At 37.0% G+C, this 20711-nt stretch overlaps 1 protein-coding gene across 35 annotated transcripts in view; it reads left to right on the top strand.

The window, feature by feature from the left end:
* LOC122682510 (sarcolemma associated protein) overlaps positions 1-20711 on the top strand; it is a 149721-nt gene that overhangs the window by 33377 nt on the left and 95633 nt on the right. The gene's annotated exons all lie outside the window — the stretch shown is intronic.

The following is a 20711-nucleotide window of genomic DNA, read 5'->3' as shown; positions in this document are numbered from 1 at the left end:
CTGGAAATTTCATAGAAATGGAATCATATAACATGTGATTTCTTGTGCCTGACTTCTTTCATTCAGCATAAGTTTTGAAGATTTGTCCCTGTTGTAGCGTTATTGGTACTTCATACCCTTTATTGACAAATAATATTCCTTTGTAGGGATATATACAGCATTTCATTTATCCATTTAACAGTTGATGGATATTTGGGTCATTTCTGCTTTTTGGCTGTTATGAAAAAGGCCACTGTGAACCTATATGTCCAAGTTTTTCTGTAGACATACGTTTTCCGTTCTGTTGGTTATCTCTCTAAGAGTAAGAATGGCTGAGTCATAGTATTAATAACTCCACATGTAACATTTTGAGAAACTGCCCAACTGTTTTCCAGAGTGGCTGTACTAGTTTATACTAGTATAAACTAGTATACCAGTATGTGAAGCAGTATGTGAAGGTTCAGTGTCTCTGCTTCCTGTTCAAAACTTGTTATTATCTGTCTTTTTTATTGTAGCTATTTAGTGAATATGGAGTATTTTACTGTGTTTTTGATTTGTGTTTTCCCCAAAACTAACTAATAATATTGAGCATCTTTTTGTGTACTTACTGGCCATTTGTATAGTTTTTTGGAGAAATGTGTTTATATCCTTTCCCTGTTTAAAAAATTGAATTATTTGTCTTTTTAGTGTTGAGTTGTATATTCTGCCTCCATTTCTTGATCAGATGAATGATTTGCAAATATTTCCTCCCATTTGTAGATTGTTATAAGGGTGCCTTTGAATATTATTATTGTAAAATATACATAACATAAAATTTACCATTTTTATCATTTTAAGTGTACAAGTTAAATACGTTCACAATGTTGTATAGCCATCACCCTCATCTATTTTCAGAATTTTTCCATCATCCCAAACAGAAATTCTTTACTAATTAAACAATAACTCCCCTCTTCTCCCCCAGCTATTGATAACTGCTGTTTCTACTTTGTGATTCTATGAATTTGCCTATTCTAGGTGCCTCATGTAAGTGGAATTATATAATATTTGTTCTTATGATGTCTTTTATAGCACAGAAGTTTTAAATTCTGAAGTTCAATTTATCCTTTATTTTAAAAATAACTTTAATGACTTTAAAATTTTAAGTTTATATCATGCTTTGTGTTTTTCGTATCATATCTAAGAAGTCATTGCCTAATCCTAGGTCAGGAAGATTTTTTTTTTTTTTAGGAAGACTTATTTTAACCATTTTTGAATGTCTGTTACTTGGCCCTCCCATTTGTATTTTAAACATGAACCAATATAGCTGTCAGTGGTTTTATGAGAAGGATTTATAAGATGTACTATTTAAAATTTTTTAGATTGAGATAGTGGGTTTCAAACCTTAGAATCTCCTGAGACGCTTACTGAAAAGATTCCTCAGATAAGTTTTGTACATTTGAAGTAAATGTAGTAAATGTCTAGGAGACTTGGCCTCAGGTGGCTGAAAAAGTGTGCAATGTCCAGCATAATGACAAAGAGCCTGGATCCTGGATTCTGACTGACTGGATTTGCCACTTTCTAGCTGTATGATCTTGGGCTAGTCAGTTGTTCCTTGTTAGATATTCATTTCCTCTCTCATAAAATTGTTGCAATGATTAAACCAGCTAATATCTGTGAAGCACGTAGAATAGCTTGGCAGTAGTACGCAACACATATGTGTTACCTTTCATTATACCCTTTCACTCAGTAATGTTATGTTTAGGGATTTAATCTAAGAATATTATCAGATATGTTGCATAAAGTTATATGTATAACAGTTTCATCACAGAGATTAATTGTAAGAAGTCTTCCATATGTAGTCAGTAGAATTAACTATGGTTAAATATATTAATGAAATTTATGAAGTGTTATATAGCCATTTAGTCATACTCAAAAAAACATTTAATGCCTTGGGAAAATAATGATTTAAATGAAAAAGTCAAATAATATATAGCTACTTATAAACCAGATCTATAACGTTCTCTAAGAATATGAGGCAGGGAAGTGGTATTATATGCAGTGCATATAAATAAATTTGTTAAAGTGCTGACACTGGTTATCCTTGGAATCTCAGAGGAAATATTTTAATTTTCTTTTGTATTTTATTGTACTTTCCTGACTTTGGTGATAAGTATTTTATACTCAAAAAAAGCACATTAATTTCTAAAAAAACAGAAAGCCCAATGTGAAAGAGGTTAATAGGATGATAGAAAAATAGGAAAAGCCTGGTGTGAAATAGGAAAGCATAATGTGAATAGGAAAGCTGCATCCTAGTACTAGTACTGTTATTAAATGGCTTTGAACCTTGAATGAATTTTCTCTCTTTCTTAGGGGACCATTTTCTCATCTATAAAATTGAGGAAATAAACTAACATCTAAACAGCAGTAGAGTAGAATGGTTAAGACCTGGGAGGTCAGAAGTTGGGAGTTAAGGACTACAACTGATATCATTACATGGGTTCCCATCCTATACCTTATTTACTTGGTGACTTCTGGCAAGTAATTTGCCAGAGACTCTGTCTCAATTTTCTTATTTTTCTTTCTTTTCTTTCTTTGTTTTTTTTGGCTGTGCTGGGTCTTCATGGCTGCATGGGCCTGCCTCCAGTTGTGGCGAGCGGGCTGGCTGCTCTCTAATTGTGGTGTGCGGGCTGCTTGTTGCAGTGGCCTCTGTTCTGGAGCACAGGCTTTGTGGCCATGCCTACCTATGGCGGGGCCTTCAGTAGTTGCAGCTCCCTGGCTCTAGAGCATGAGTTGTGGAGCATAGGCTTAGTTGTTCCGTAGCATGTGGGATCTTCCAAGATAAGGGATAGAACCCGTGTCTTTTGCATGGGCAGGTAGATTCTTTTACCACTGAGGCACTGGGGAGGCCCTGGTTCTCTTATTTTTAAAGTGGGGATCATAACAAGACCTCACAGGGGAGTTGTGAGAATTAAGTGAATTAAAAAATGCAAAGAAATTTATAGAGTCTGGCACATGGTAAGGATTCAATAAATGTCAACTATTTTTGCTAGTATGTAGATCCTTTCTAATGCAATTATTTATTGCCATTATTTTTAGTCGAATGATTCTTAAATTTGTCTGTCATTTGAAAGTTTAACCAATTTTCTGTTGAGATATTTTTGAGATTGTGGAGGCTGTTGATTTGTGTGAAAGTGAAAGTGTGAGTCGCTCCATCGTGGCCGACTCTCTGCAACCCCATGGACTGTAGCCCACCAGGCTTCTCTGTCCGTAGAATTCTCCAGGCAAGAATACTGGAGTGGGTTGACACTTCCTTCTCCAGGGATCTTCTGGACCCAGGGTTGGAATCTTAGTCTCCTGCATTGCAGGCAGACTCTTTACTGTCCGAGGCACTGATTTGTGAAGCAGAGTGTTTTGGACTCCTTGGCCCCACCCTCAGTTCGCCTTATTTGTTTTGTGTTTTGTGCACGCAGCTTCTTTGAGGTCCTACGTTATCTCATCCAGGAGGGTATTTTATAGACCACTTCAGCAGTGGTGTAAAACCTTGTATTTGATGGTTTTTTCTGGCTCTTTTTTTGTTCTGAAGCTAATGTGTGCAGCTTTATTTATAATCAGGTTGTATTGTCTGCTATACTATACCTATTTTTCGTCAACTGATATTTCATTTTAAACTTAGGAAATGTCATAAAGCCCAAGGGAATGTTACAACTCAATTGACTTGCCCATTCTAGAAAAAGCTAACAATTTATTGTAAACTCAGAAGTTGGTAGATTATCACCTCTGGTGTAGCTCCATTGATGCATGGATGTTATTTAATTTAACCCCAGAAAAATAATGTACCCAAATGCTTTAAGAGGTAAATTTGAGTATGTGAAAATCCCTTTCAGAATCAGCAACCATATTGAGATTCATTTTTGGAACTCTGAACAGAGGCTACAGAAATAGATGACTTTTATTATATCGTTTTCTTTCGCTGACTGTATGAGACACTTAATTAAACCTTCAGTGAATAGTGACTCAGCTATTCCGTTGCTTTGGAAAATTTTGTCACTCTGTGATACCTCAGTTTATAATGGTAGTCAAAATGAAGATGAAGTTAGTATTTTAATACATTTACTCTTAGATTTTGAGATGCTGTCTCTTTTTCTGCATGGAGTAACTGCAGTAGGCAGCCCACTATGGGAGGTCATTATTTCTCTGTTAGAGAATAAATTAGTAGAGTTAACATTGCCAGGAAACAAAAGGTAGTAATTTGACTACCACAGTTAAGTGATACAATTTGTTACTTATAACAAATATATTTTCCTCTAATTGTACTAGTTCACTAAGCATAACTAGCTATAACTCTCATAATAAGAGAGTGGTGTGTCTTTTGGCTTGATGGATAGAATCGGTTTGAGACAGCTTTGTGACTCACTGACAAAAGTGGGAGAGATCTCTGCCTGCCCTCAGAATTGGATTTTATTTTAGGATGAGTTTTTTTTATAAGTATAGATATGAGAAAATTACTATTCTGCATGTCAAATACCTTATTCTATCTTTCCATGGGTTTAACTCAACGTCTCCCAACTCCCCAAGCCTATGCTTTTTGTATCTTCTGCTACTTGGTTTATGTTAATTGCAAAATATTTCTCTTTTCCCTCCATATTTTTCTTTTGAATGTGAGTTTATGAGCTTTTCCTTTAAACATCTTGAATTGTCTTTTGTGTTCTTGATTTGTTTTGCTTTCTAAGATTTCAGTTTTTTTATTGAGACTAAACTGGTCACGTGTCTGCCTCTGTGGAGGGAAGTTAGGAAACTGTGGGAAAGAGGGAGATGGACTTTTCACTGTGCCACTGGACATTTGGATCCCGTTACATTTCCCCTGATCTTTTTAAACTTAATTTTCTAGCGTAGCATAAACACATTTACAAACTGTTTGCTGGTTTGTTTCATGGGTTTTATTTCTTTTAAAGTTGAGAACACAAAGTTTCTTAAAGTTGACCATGAATGTTCTTTTGGAGGCATAATAGAAATTTACAGTCTTCCTTTAAATGATTCACTTGATCTGTAAACTTCAGAAGGTAGTGGAAGTGAGGAGAAGTGATGGCTTAGCTCTTCTGAAGGTTGTTTGGGGTCAGTTGTGGCAAACTTGACTGTGCTTTCAACTCCTTTCTTCATCTCAACATCAGTTTCCTGTCATTCATCAACACTGGCAGTATTGCTGTGTGCTCTTCTATTTTGGAGAAGCATATTAGAGTCATCGTCTTGTTGTATTTCTTCTTTTGTATGGTAACTGACTCTTCATGATGGTTAGTCTGCAGGTCTACATCAGTATAGTCCCCTGTACAGATCTCTAATAGGCAGCTGAAATCTTTGTTGCTTCCTGGACACACAGCACATCCTTTCCATCTGACTTAAAGCCCAGCAATAAAACTGCCTTTCTTGTAGTAATCAGTGCTGGCTGCTGCTCTCAACAGATGCTCACATTCCATAGTGGTTATTCTTCCAGATGAAAATAAATGGTCATTTCCACAAAGCTGCCATATTTTATGTTTCAAATATAAAATCAACAGATCTTATTTTTTCCATTATACAGTTGGCCCTCCCTATCCATGGGTTCTGCATGCATGGATTCAGCCAACCACAGATTGAAAATATTCAAGGGGGAAAAAATTCTGGAAAGTTCCAAAAGCAAAAATTGAATTTGCCATGCACCAGCAGCTATTTGCATATCATTTACATTGTATTAGGTATAACTCTAGAGATGATTTAATGGACTTCCCTGGTGGCTCAGCAGTAAAGAATCCGCCTGCCAGTGCAGGGGACACAGATTTGATCCCTGGGTCGGGAAGAACCCTTGGAGAAGGAAATGACAACCCTCTGCAGTATTCTTGCCTGGGAAATACCATGGACAGAGGAGCCTGGTGGGCTACAGTCCATGGGTTCACAAAAGAGGTGGACGTGACTGAGCAACTAACAACGAGATGATTTAAAGCGTATGGGAGGGTGTGTGTAAGGTTATATGCAAATACAAAACCATTTTATATAAGGAACCTGAGCCTCTGAGGATTTTGGTATCAGTGGGAGTTCTGCAATCAGTCTCCGTTGATACTGAGGGATGACTGTGCTTACAGGCCAGACCAGTACAAACTCCCAAGGGGACCTGAACTCTGACAATGCCCTGGTCCCCAGAGAGGTATTGGTGTACATGTGTATTAACCCCACTTTTCATTTAGCACAGCCTTCTCTCTGTGCTGTACACTCTGCAAGTTTCTACGACAGAGAATCCGGATGTAAAGCTGAAAGTCATGAGCCTGATTGACTGTGATGAGATGGTCTGTGATATTTATCCTGACCTCAGGTCCCCCACAAACTACTTGACATTATTATATAAGTGACAGAAACCACGAATAATTTTCAGTTTAATTCCATTGGTAAACAGGCTGTATCATCCTGTAGCATTTGCGTCTCTTCACTACAGGCACTATTGTGATAGGAGATCCCTCTTTCTAGCCACAAAGATCACATTTCTAAATTTCAATTGTACCATCATTTACCAACTTACAGGATGCCACTGGTGCGGTCTTAGCCATGACCCACTGGAAACAGTGAATCTCTTCCTCTAATAGGATCTTCCTTCTGAATGTAATCAGTCTATGGTGTCATGCTCTATGTTGGGCCACAGGCACACAGACATTTTTAAAAAGTACATGATACTCATGAATGGGCTGTAATTTTCTTACCTGTTTTTCCACTGCTAAGTGTTTTAGCAGGTTCTGTCATTTAAAACTATTATAAATTTTGCTTTGCTTAGTGTATTTATACCTAGATCTTTACTTATATTTTTTTATTACTTGTATAGGCTGAGTTCTCAGAAGTGAATCAAAGGGGACATTGGTTTAGAGCTCCCTTGGTATACTTTGCCAAGCTGCTTTCCAGACAGATTGTGCCAATTTACGCTCCTGTGATCAGCTTGTGAAAAAGTTTCTCTTACGTCACTTTTGGAAGCACTGATTATTACTTAAAATACTTTCTTTTCTTACACTGTTGGTGGGAATGCAAACTAGTACAGCCACTATGGAGAACAGTGTGGAGATTCCTTAAAAAACTGGAAATAGAACTGCCATATGACCCAGCAATCCCACTGCTGGGGATACACACCGTGGAAACCAGAATTGAAAGAGACACATGTGCCCCAATGTTCATCACAGCACTGTTTATAATAGCCAGGACATGGAAGCAACCTAGATGTCCATCAGCAGATGAATGGATAAGAAAGATGTGGTACATGTGCACAATGGAATATTACTCAGCCATTAAAAAGAATATATTTGAATCAGTTCTAATGAGGTGGATGAAACTGGAGCCTATTATACAGAGTGAAGTAAGTCAGAAAGAAAAACACCAATACAGTATACTGATGCATATATATGGAATTTAGAAAGATGGTAACTATAACCCTATATGCGAGACAGCAAAAGAGACACAGATGTATAGAACAGTCTGTTGGACTCTGTGGAAGAAGGTGAGGGTGGGATGATCTGAGAGAATAGCATTGAAACATGTATATTATCATACATGAAACAGATCGCCAGTCCAGGTTCGATGCATGAGGCAGGGTGCTCAGGGCTGGTGCACTGGGATGACCTTGAGGGATGGGAGGAGAGGGAGGTGGGAGGGGGGTTCAGGATAGGGAACACATGTAAAACCATGGCTGATTCATATCAATGTATGGCAAAAACCACTACAATATTGTAAAGTAACTAGCCTCCAACTAAAATAAATAAAAAATAATAAAATACTTTCTGATACTTTTATCAATAACAAGTTGAATTCCTTACTTTATTGTATTTCAAAGTTATTTAATATGTGCTTCTATATATTTATATATTCTTTTCACCCTTCCACTGTTCACTGGCTTTTTAAAAACAGTTTTATTGAAGTATAGTGTATATTCCATAAAATTTAGCCATTATAAAAGTAAGTTGAGTTTACTTGAAGTTAATTTATGTTATGTTAGTTGCTCAGTCGTCTCCAACTCTTTGCGACCCCATGGGTTGTAGCCCGCCAGGCTCCTCTGTCCATGGGGATTCTCCAGGCAAGACTACTGGAGTGGGTTGCCATTTCCTTCTCCAGGGGATCTTCCCAAACCAGGGATCAAACCCAGGTCTCCCACATTGCAGTCAGATTCTGTACTGTCTGAGCCACCAGGGAAGCCCGTTGAAGTTACTGGGTTTTGGTAAATCTGTAGTTTTGTAGCCATCACCATAATTAGCTGTAAAACAGTTCCATTACCCCAGAAAGTTCTCTTGTGCCTGTTCACAGTTAGTCCTCAGTCTCACATACAGGCTCAGGCAACCACTGATCTGCTTTCTGCCTCAATAGATTTGCATAGTCCAGAAATTTCAAATAAGGAAAATCATACTATATGCAATCACTTTGGCTTCTTTCACTAAACATTAGGTTTTTGAGGCTCTTCTTTTTTATAGAATACATCAGTAGTTCATTTTATTGCTGATGTATCTTACTCGGTGGTTGGTGGACATTGGGATTACTTCCAACTTTCGATTATTATGAACAATGCTGCTAGGAAATTTGTGTACAGTTCTTTGTGTCTTTTATTTCTGTTGACTAGATACCTAGCTGTAGAATTGCTTGGAATCCATTACATTTTTATCATTACTTAGCCATAAAAAATGTTTCCTTTAAAGAATGGATGATAGCACCATACTTGAGAAGAAACACAACTAACTAGAATAAAAGAGTTAAACCAGAATGATTGGGTCAGGTAGGTGAAAGGTTCTAAGACATGTAGTATGTCTGTACAGTACTGGAAATCCCTTCCAGATTCCTTTGTACCTGAGCAACTACTAGAACCTTAAACCAAGTGAAGTCAAAAAAAAAAAAAAAAAAAGATCCTAATAAACATTGAAAACTTTAGTTCCATGAAAAATGATAGAAATGGAAATGGAGCATCATTTGCATTGATTATGACAGAAAAATTAATATATATGACACACAGAATGCCCTTTCCAATATAAAAGGTCAATATGATTTTTGTAGATAGACCAAAGAACTGCACAGTTAGTTCATTCAAGATGAAAATATGTAGTAAACAGACACTCATTGTTGTTAGTAACTACAGAAAAAAACATCTTACAAAATGATTGTTATATTAAACTAGCAAAATCAAAATACGTAGTGCTAGAAAGGTGGTGATAGCGATGTTAGCTTTGGGGTTTTGTTCTATTGCATCTTCAAAGCAATGTAGCAAAGCTGTCCACATCCTCCCAGTAGTAAGATTCTGAGTTAACTTTATTTTAGCTTCTTTGAATGCAATTAACATATTTTAATAGTAAACTAATAAGAAGGAAGTAAACCAAAAGGTAACAGCTACAGATTTCTCCTGTGTGAATTCCAGTCTGGTTGTGCTTCTCTGCTGTGTCTCTGTGATTCACCCCGACTCTGGAGGCGCTAACCCAACTCAGCTCTTATTTTCCTCTCTAGCCTAGAGAGCTGCATACGATCCGAATCCTGCTTTTCCAGCTTTGGCTAACTCCTGGATCTGATTGTTCTTTAATCCTATGACTCACATCTTGGGAGTTGCCCCTATCCCACTCCAAGAAAATGCTTTTAACTTTCTCATTGCAAGTAATAATTCTGTCACATCTTTTCTGTGCTTTAATGATTTTGTGTTAGATGCTCATCTGAACATATGCTTCTGTTTGATTTTCTTTTTTCTTTTTTTAAAATTCTTTTCAGAGGTCTTCTGTATGGGTGGGACTGAACACTTACGAGTCATTCCCAGTTAGTACAGTACAGCCAGGCAAGAGTAAGGGATGCTTTAGTATGACTGACTGTCTGCCCAAAAGTGATAAAGCACAGCTGAAATCAAGAAACGGAAATTGATCTTTGCTCTGTTTACTTCCCCCTGTATCTTATCTTTTTTCTTCCAATGTTAGAAATTCTTTCCATTCCTGATAAATTTTTAGTGTATTGCTAATATTTTCCCTTAAGTTTTGTAAGGCCATAAGATTTATTGTTAGTTGAGTTTATGTAAAGTTTTAGGTGAAGTATTATGTAATAATCAAGAAACAGGCATGATAAAAGGCCAACATTTTTTTCTGTTTTTCCTATTCATTTTATTATACTTGACAATGATTCTTTTGCTTTTGAGGAAATAGATTACCCTTTGCTCTTCACCTGAAACTATCACAATATTGGTAATACCCAAATACAAAATAAAAAGTTCAAAAAAAAAAAAAAAAGAAATACATTACTGATTTTCTTAGTATAAGGCAATCATAAATACTCTTCTACTAAAACTGTAAATAATCTTCTACAAGAGTTAATGGTACAACTCTGTTTAGTTCCTTTAGTCTTTTCCACTCAAATTGACTTGACTGCTTAGGACCCTCAGAAGAGATGGCCTGTGGATTGTACTAATACTTGAAAAATTAATAAAACAGAATTGGAAAGTCTGGACTGTTAATGTGATTGGATTTTATTTTATCTCCTCTGATTCCCACCAGCATATTCAGGTCACTATACTGTCTCTTTATAAATGGATAGAGGTATTAGTCCTTGGTAGTTCCCTGGCCTCTTGGTTACCTCTTTTCTTATTTTTTTCTATACCTTTTTGATTGCTCTGTCTGAAATTCCTTCAAGCATTTGCTCCACTAACTCTCCATAAAATGCTATTGTTCCTAAAAAGTCACTCACTGTTTGTCTCATAAATTTTTTTGGATCACATATATTATGATAATTTTAATTACTACTCAAGTGGTCATGCCTCTCAGATATCTTGAGCTCTAAGGTCTGAGTTTTCTAGCCACTGCCTGCTTACATTTATTCACTTAGATGTCCTATAGAGACTCTAAAAACAATATACCCCAAATTAAAATGAACCATTCACCACCTCCACCCCAGTAGTTCCAGCTAAGGTAATGGCATTATCATCTGCTCAGTAGCTCACACTAGAAACTACTGCTTTCATCACTGAGCACATAAGATCTGTCACTAAATCCCTTTAACTACTTCTAACACCATCCAGTTTAGGACCTTGTTATTTCTGTATTCAATAACTGTCACTGGTGTTAATAACTGGTCTCCCTGCTTTCAGTCTGGTACCCCTTCAGCTCTTCCCTCCCTGAGTGAAAGGTCAGTTTGATCTTTGTGTTTACCTACGTAAACCCTAGTTTAGGTAGTTGCAAGTCCCCTATGATTTATATGACAAAGGGTGTACTGCTTGATACATGCTTCACCTCTCCAGCCTGTCTTCCTGTCATTCTCAGTCTTCTGCTTCCCCTGCCTCATCCCACCCCCACTATGGTGTTTCTCACCTCTGTTTGCTCATGCTGTTTCAGCCCCCTCCCCTCCCATCCTGATTCACTCTTCATCAGCCTTCATGACTCAGCCTGGGACAGTTCCTTCAGGAATCCTTTTCCGAATCCTCAGAGTTGGGCTGAGTACCCTTCTTCTTTACTGGATTGTTCTTGTTAGTAAAAGACACAGTGTAGTTTTTCTCTTATTAATAAATTATTATCTTGACCTGACTTTTCTTTCATTCACAAAATTTCTTTATTCACCTAGTTATTGTTTTTGACTGCTCGGGCTCTTCATTGCTGTGTGTGGGCTTTCTCTAGTTGCAGTGAGCGGGAGCTACTCTTCGTTGTGGCGCACAGGCTCTAGGGCGTGTACTCAGTAGTTGTCCACTAAGCACCCAGGCTTAGTTGCTCCAAGGCATGTGAGGTCTTCCTGGACCAGGGATAGAACCCATGTCCCCTGCTTTGGTAGGCGGATTCTTAACCACTGGACCACCAGAGAAGTTCCTGCTTTTCTTTGTAGCTACTGCTCATATTTTGCTTCCATTTAGAGCAGAACTCCTTAAAAAAGATTTGTCTATATGTGTTCTTTCTCATTCCCTTCCCTCCATTTTCTCTTGAATCACTCTGGCAAGGCTTTCATTCTCCACTACATCCACACAGTTCTTGTCAAGGGCGTCGGTGGCTCAGGTTGCTATTTCTGTTGGTCAGTTCTTGTGCCTAATCTTCCTTGATCTTTCAGTATCATTTGACATAGTTGATCTCTTCCATGTTTCTGGAAGCATCTTTCACTGTGGCTGTTAGGACATACCCCTTGCCCTTGATTTTCCTCTACTTCACTGACCATATATTAAGTTTCCTTTGCTTGATCTTCAACTCCCTGCCTGGAAACTTTGGACGGCTCCAAGATTCTGTCCTTGATCCTCCTGTTTGTTTGTACTTGCTTTCTTGATGATTTCATCCTATTTCTTGACTTTCAATTCTTAGTATATGCTGATGACAACCAAAATTTTATTTCAAGCCCAGACTTTTTCCCTGGATTCTAGGTTCACAACCAACTGCCTTTTGACATTTCCACCTGATTTCTAATACACATCTCAAATTTAATATGTCCAAAGCTGAACTCCTGATAACTTCCCCAGCCTCAATTAAAAAAACCCTTTCCACCTTCAGCCCTCCCAGTTCACATAGGGGCAGTTACAATTGACTCTTAAACAGCATTAGGTTGAACTGTGTAGGTCCACTTATATGCAGGTTTTTTTTCAGTGGTAAATACAACAGTGCTACATGGTTGGTTGAATCCTTGGATATGGACCTGCGGATATGAAGGAGACATTTATACAGAGGACTGACTATAAGTTAGAAGGTATACTCGGATTTTCAACTGCATGGAAGGTTGGTGCCCCTAACCCCAGAGTTGTTCAAGGGTCACCTGTACACCCTTCTAAGTCACTTGGGTCAAAAACTTTGGTATCCTTCTTGACTTCTTTTTTTCATATTTTACATCCACTGTCAGAAAATTTTGTGCTGTACCTATGTTATCATTTTATATGTGTTGTATAAGAGGTTGATGTTAATGCTTTTCCAGTTTTATAACATTGCTTTATTTTAAGGGCAGGGATCATGGCAAGTACGTATATGCCCAGTATACTTCCGAGTGTATAAGACTGCTGTTTCTCCATGTTTTTTGCCGGATCCAGGTATCACTGTTCTTAGTCTTTGCCACACTGATATTGACCACTTTGATGATTGTCCATCTTCCCTGAGCTTTTTGCTCTCTTGAAAGTTTTGGAATTAGATGTTTATTCGCCCTTTCCTGTACATGTCTCTTTCTCTCTCTTGTTTTTAACCAAAAATGAGGAGGGTGTAATGGGAAGCTCTCTGCCCCTAACATAGTAATTTATATGCTGCTCAGTGTCCTAAAGAGCATTTTGAGTTTTGAACTGAGTGAATTACAGTCTTCAGTGAGCATCATTCCATTGCTTGACTGGATTTCCAACTCTGTCACTCAGGGCCAGGAGTATTGTAGGTCTCTGGTTTAGAAATGAAACTATGACATCTGTTAAATATCACTTGCTTAATTTATTCAGAAGCTGGTTCACACTGTTAAATGACCTGTGGATTGCTAAACTATGCAATATATTCTAAGTGTATTTATATATACCTGAGAGTAGTAATTCCCTTTTGATACAACTTTGACTAGGGCATTCCTTGATCCATATTGTGATATGTGTTTCATATTTTTATAAATGGTTTTCAGTCTATGCTGTGAGACAGACTTAGCTGCTTCTTTGCACAGGTTGTGGTTATTTATGGTAATATTTATGTGTAATGGGGCAATGGCATGCTATTTTTAACATCTGTATGTGTTAGAGTTCAGCTGTTACTGATTTATTTTTATCTCTATCAGCTGTTTACTGTTTAAGTAATTAATTGGCAAATTATTTTTAAGAACCTTAGCTTAAGAAAGGTTATAAAGAAGAGGTATAAAGGAAAATCTTGCATCAGTTCTCTGACTGAAAAAAGTCTAGGTGATTAAATATTTAAGCATTTTCTATGAATTTAGTAATAATAGCTGCCATTTGTTTAGCAGTCAGTTTCTATATACAAGTAATGTGCTAAATACTTTACATGCTTAACATCATTTAACCTTTACAACAAACACTCTGAGGTACATATTGATACTATCCTCAGTTTATAAATAGGGATTTATAAATAACTCTATAGCTAAAGGATTCCTCAGAGAGGTTAAATAACATGCCCAAGGTCACACAGTGTGTTAGGCGATGGAGCTTGAACTCACACCTTTAATGTTTTCTCTGTTTAATGTATATGTAGCACCTTGTTATTTGGATGTAATACAGTTTGGCCTATCCTATGATAAATCAAAGCTCAACAGCTTCCATCCTAGAGCATGAGTTCTTTCATTTACTCATAATATATTTAAAAAAATCATTTGTTACTTATGTCTGTTGGAACTTTCTGACAGGGACTAAATGTTTTAGACTAGAAAAGATGGAGTCAGTAGTGCTCTTCAGAGTATGATCTGAACAATATGGACATAGAGGTTTGGGAATTAGAAGCTTAACCTAGAATAAAGCCTTGATCTCTGATTTAGGGGTAGAATTTTTTAGTGCGAAATGTTATCAGAAAGAGAAATCTTGTTAAGATATTTAAATTTGGCTTCAGAAAGAAAAAGAGGCTTTTAACAAGTAAGGAGTATGGGTGGGTGTGTGCAAGCAAGGGCTTTTTGGGTTCAAGCACAGCATATTCAAGCATCAGACCTGGGACTCTTGCAAAAATTGCTAGTAGTTAAGCAGGGATAGATTGGATGGTACTTTTAGGAAGAGTGGAAAATTCAGTTTGATAGGGTGATTGAGGTCACTTTGAAAGATTTGAAAACTGATTAGAGCTCTTAGATTTAATTGTGCAGCAAAGGGTCAACAGCCATTTTACAAAGGGAAACAAAATGATCAGGTTTATGTTTTAGGAAATAAATCTAGCATCAGTGTAGAGGGTGGAGGGTGTGGAATCATAGCCATCATCTTTGCAACTATTATGGACCTGGGTTAGGAGAACAGTAAAGGAGAGGGAGAGGCAATGTGAAATAGAGGTGTTTCTGAATCAGAATTTGTAGGAATTGGTGACACGTTGAATGCCCTGAGGGGTTACTGACATTATTGCTACCAATAGTATTTATTATATTTATTGTTTTATATTTGCTCTAAGTGACTTTGGAAAGTCACATGTTCATTCTATTATTAGAACATGGCTGATGGCTGAATTCCTGTTCAGAGGTGCTCAGGAAATGGTGGGTAAATGATGGAGTGAGTCCGGGTGGCTGTAAATATCACACTCATAAAATATTTATTTAAATTACTTGTTTGATATCTCTTCAGCAGGCATTTTGTTAAGGGCTGGGGATATCACTGAGATAATAGGGATATCACTTATCTTGATCTTCAAGTGATTTGCCATGGGCATGAGGTGTCTGATAGACCTTGTTTGCTGTTCTTACTTTCTGTGTATTCTTTGGGCATATAATTTAACTTTTTAAATTTTCTATAATTTTTATTAGAGTATAGTTGATTTCCAGGTGGTGCAGTAGTAAAGAATCCGCCTGCCAATGCAGGAGACATAAGAGTTGCAAGTTCAAGCCCTGGATCAGGAAGATCCCCTGGAGAAGGAAATGGCATCCCACTCCAATATTCTTGCCTGGAAAGTTCCATGGAGAGAAGAGTCTGAAAGATTACAGTCCATGAGGTTGCAAAGAGTCGGACGTGACTGAGCACTGGTGCATCGCTGATTTACGGTGTTGTGTTAACTTCCGGTGTGCAGCAACGTGACTCTGTTTCACGTATCGCCGCTCTTTTTTTTTTTTTTTTTTGGTGAGGAAGGATTCTTTTCCCATGTAGGCGATTACAGAGTATTGAGTACATTTAGTAGGCTATTATATTAGTTACCTATTTTATATAGAATAGTGTGTATATGTCAGACCCAGTCTTAATTTAACTTCTTACCCTGTTCATGTGGGATACTGCTTATTTCATGGTATTCTGCAGTTCAGTTAAGGTCACGTGTGTAAAGTGTCTACCATAATCTCTGCCGTAAGCAAATGCTTGTTCCCTTTTAATCTGCCATAGACATGGAAGCTGGGAAACTCAGGTTTATTAGGATTTTGTGTCAAACAGGTGGTAGAAGGAGTTAGTGAATGCATTTCTGAAAGAAATTTTAAAAGGTTACCTTTCCTGATGGTTTGGCATCACAAGGTCTGATTGCTGTTTTATTATTTTATTGTGACTGTAGATAGATTACTTAGATAGGTTACTTGTGTTTCAGCCTCAACCTGTTGATCTATAAAATGAGCAAAATCAGTCCTATTTCACACGATGGTTGGTAGAAATATTATACTTAGTGGATATGAAAGAATCAGATAAACATAAGTAGCATAGCAGAATGGTTGAGATTAAAAAGTTTGAATGTATATTTCTTCCCTTTACTAGCTTGAAAGGTGGCCCTTTGGCAGGGTAGTTAACCTACTTAAGCCCTAATTTCTTTATATGTGCTATTGGGATAATAAAACATCTATGCCATTGTACTGTTTTAAAGACTAAGTGGAGAAAGGCATGGAAAGTAGTTTACACAATCAAATGGTAAGCACTCAAAAGCTCATACTTATTGTAAATTATGTGGTGTCCTTTTGATACTATTGAACAATTAACTCTTCTTTGTTAACTTTTCTTTGGTTTTGCTTTGTGACTAAAATTTCCATACACACAGGTGAATTCTGGATATAAGGGATGTTGCCTTTCATGATAGTGAAAGAAAGCAATGATCCTTTTAAAAGAAAACTTCCTAACAGCTTTAACTTTGGCTCTTTAAAACTATGGAAAAAAAAATTGTTTCAGGCCTTGCGTTTAACCATAGGTGGAGGTGGAATTTGAATGTGATACTTTCTATTATTAAATTTCAGTTCAAGATTTAAAAAAGAGTTAGTGACTGTTAGTTGGGGGCATTACCTACATATCCTGAGAAACAGGGGATGTCATGAGAGATACTGGGAATAGATTATGTTTGACTACCTGAATCATGTGTGGGCAGAAAAATGGGAGCCTCTGCACTATTTTCTTTGGTCCCAATAGTCATGTCCCATCTCAGCCAAAAAGACTTTCATAAATTGCATCACTGTATTTCTATATATTTACTTATAGCTCTCAGTTACTTTGTTACCTTTTCTCTTTCAAAGTAGAATTATAATTTTTAAAGAACTTACCTATGGATGTATGAATTGTCAAAGCCTTGAGGAGACAAATCTCTTGAAGAATTAACTGTCACTAAAGGTGGGAAGACATGAGTAAAGAACAAGGTGCCTTAAACATTAAAATTATATGCCAGCCTGAATGGTTGTGCTTAAAGAATGGAAAAGGCCATCATAGTTATTTCCATTACCTTTTAAGCATTTTAAAAAGTTGGGAATGTTCTTTTGGGGGGGGCAGATATACTACTTGCATCTTTTAACATTTCCATTGAATTTATTTGCCAAATAAACTGTTTTGTGTGTGGGCAGTTTTTTGCGTTTTTTCCTTTTCCTAAATAAGATCTAGATTCCTGTTTTGTCAATTTTGCCAGTCTTTAATGGAAAAAACTTCTTAGTTTCTCCCTCTCCCCTACCTCCTAATGACTATATAAATCATTATCACCTGTCCTAAGATTGCTCCCATAGTTTGCATTAGTAAACAATATGTGGGGCTACATCCTTTAAATGTAGTTACCTTGTTCTATATTTTACACATATGTGATCACAATGATTTCATTTTGTGGTAAATAAGACTGTTACTCTTTGGGTGAGGTTTTTTTTTATTTATTTATTTTTTTTTAATTTTTTTTTTAGGTTTTTTAACTATCAGAAATAGAGTGGAGGTGCAGTTATTTTATTATTTCAGCTGATTTCAAGATGGTTAAAGCTAACATTTTGTGAGGAAAATCCTGACCTATAAATTTTTGTCAGAGTATTGTGTATTTAAAGTATCACAATATCTCTTTGCTTTACCCTAAATATGCTAAAATATGTGATATTTTAATAAATACATTTTTATTTTAGGTACTTTTATGTTGTTTGAGGTATCTCTTGGGATCTAAAAGATTGAGTTTGGGATCAGTATCTGTTCTTTAATTACCTCAGTATGAGCTTCAAAGACAAAGTTGAATGCATCTTGCTGTGGTTAACACACCAAGAAGAGGAGAAAATAATCAGGATTTGTCTGTCAACCCATCAGTTTGGGGATGTAGGAAATAGGTTAATCTCCAAATTAGAATTTGGTCCTAGCTTTCAGTATGGTCATCTCTCAGAACTGTGATGTTCTGATAATATGTTTATTTTGCATCTTACTGAGAAATCTAATGTACTTTGTCTTAAATTTTCAATGAAGGACAGTCACAATTTTGTCTGTTTTAGAAGTGTGTCATCATTCTAGCTGTGTTTTGTATGTTTTGTAATGTTTTACAAAAAATTCCTCCTTCCTACCTTCAATATTTCTTCATAATCTTATCTCTGTTGCTATGTAGAAAAGAGAAATACTTTTGCTTTCTCTTTCTCCTGTGGTCTGGCTCCGCAAGAAAGAATTACTTTACAATGTGTCTTGGATGTCACTGGAGATGGAAAAAAATCCTGGTGATTTCGTAACACTTGTAAGACCTTTGGGTATATGTGAACAAGTTCGTTTTAGTTGTACTTGGGAGATTTCATTTTGGTGAGAACATTTTTACCACCTTTGTGTTGCCCTGTAGCATGTGCATAAAACTTTATATTTCCCCCTTCAGTGGCACAACTTAAAAATTCCAGCCTCTGAAACATGTGGTACTTTGCTAGTCAGGAAGCCAGGAAAGTTATATAAACAAATCTATATTGAACATGCGTATAAACTAAGTTTGTGTACTCTAAGAAATAACTAAACGGTTGGTGGCAAAAAAGTACAAGTTATGGATCTCCCTATTTCTAGTGACTCCCGCTACAGTTCATCCTACACACAGCTGCTCGATTATCAGAGCTGTTGGAATAATCTCCCTAAAACAGTATTTTCATCAAATCCTTTAGCAGTGGCTTCTGTCTGAATAAATCTGGACTCCTAAATACAATGCACAAGGCCCTCTCTTACAACTTCACTCTTACATTTCCCCACTTTTTCCTCTGATTTTGGTTACCCTCTGGGTCTGGGTCTTAAATATATATATGTGTGTGTGTATATATATATGTACTGTAATATCTGTTTTTCCTCCTTCTGCTCGCCATTCATTCAGATCACTTCCCTCACTCTTAAGTGCCTCATTAGCGACTTACTGTGTCTAACTTTATTTTCTCACCAACCTCTTAGGATTTTGGTACTTAATTCATACTCTCTGAATTTATTCTCAGTGTAGAGTGGCTCCACATTTGATTTTATGGGTGTGAAGTCTCTCTAGACAGGTGCCAAGTAAACATCAGATAGATTAAGTGATTTGTATTAATGGTGTAATTAGAGGGGAAATTGACTCTTCCTATTCTGATTGGTTCAGGAAAACTTCATAAAGTGGGATTTCATGAATTTGGACTCAGAGACGAGAGAGTGTTTAGTCTAAGTAGGAAAGAAGGAAGGCAGTGTTGAGATTTTGAGAGAACTAACTGTCAAATCTGCAATATCTCTGTGATCATGGCAATCTACTTAATATACTCAAGTCTCAGTTTCTTAATCTATAAAATGGTGATGGTGATAGCAATTTGGTAGGATTGTTGTGAAGACCAGAAGTGCCTGCACATAGCAAGCGATGAACAAATGGTAGCTATTATTATAGATTAGGGACTCGTGGAGTGATGCCATAAAAAATGATGGAGGAGGAAGCTCCAAAAATTGGTTTCTTCCCCAAGATAACTGTTAGGGAGCGTGACTGAAGCAATTATTTTGGAATTCTGGAGTCCAGGCAAACACAGTATCCAGGGGAGCGCTTAATGAAGAAAGAGGCCGGCAGGTTTTTCAGAACTTGAGTGTTTTGCATAGTGGCTACCACTTTCCGTCTCCTAGCCCTGTGGCAGAAAACTGGGTACGGTGGCCCTGATTCCTGGTGTGGCTTTGTTTGTCTTTCAGAAATTGAGATTGTTTCTGTTGCTGCTTTTGATTGTCGAGGGCCTGGCCCAGAGGCTGGCCATTGTTTCAAACCCCAAAGGCTAAAATGACTTCCCTGGCTTCTGCCAAGGGGATTTAAAGACACTTACCCTTTCCCCCTTTTCTTACTGGATCCTGATGTATGAGGAAATCTCTGTCAGGCCACCGGATGACATGGAGATGACCAGACAGAGACTTCAGTGATAATACATGACAGGGAATATGCTATTTGCAAAAAATTAGTTTGGAAAAGTCAGTAAATAAACTTGACTGTAGCCTTCACCACATAATAATAGCAATCTCTAGGGTTGGAGAGAATCTAATTTCTTTAGTTACCACATTACAATATTCAAAATGTCCAGTTCTCAAAAAAAATTGCAAAGCATTTGAAGAAATAGGAAATTATGACCCAATCACAGAGAAAAAAATGCAGATTGACAAAAGCCATCCCTGAGGAAGCCCAGACATTGGACTTATTAGACAAAGACTTTAACTATTTCTAATATGCTCAAAATGCTGAAGGAAACCATGGACTGCTCAAAGAAAAGCAAGAGAACAATGTATGGAGAAATGCGGAAGATCAGTAGAGAGATGAAAATCATAAGAGACCAATAGCTGAAATAAAGAAATCAATAGAAGGTTCAATGACAGATTTGAGCAGGTGGAAGAAGGAATAAAAAAAAAAACAACACAAAAAACCTTCAAGATAGGGCAAGACTAGAAAGAAAAAAGATGAAGAAAAATGAACAGTGCCTAAGGGACCTATGAGACACCATTAAATGTATCAACATATGCATTATGTGGCTCAGCTGGT

This window comes from Cervus elaphus, chromosome 24, assembly GCF_910594005.1.
Source record: "Cervus elaphus chromosome 24, mCerEla1.1, whole genome shotgun sequence".
Taxonomy (NCBI): domain Eukaryota; kingdom Metazoa; phylum Chordata; class Mammalia; order Artiodactyla; family Cervidae; genus Cervus; species Cervus elaphus.
This window is presented reverse-complemented; position numbering and strand designations above follow the sequence as displayed.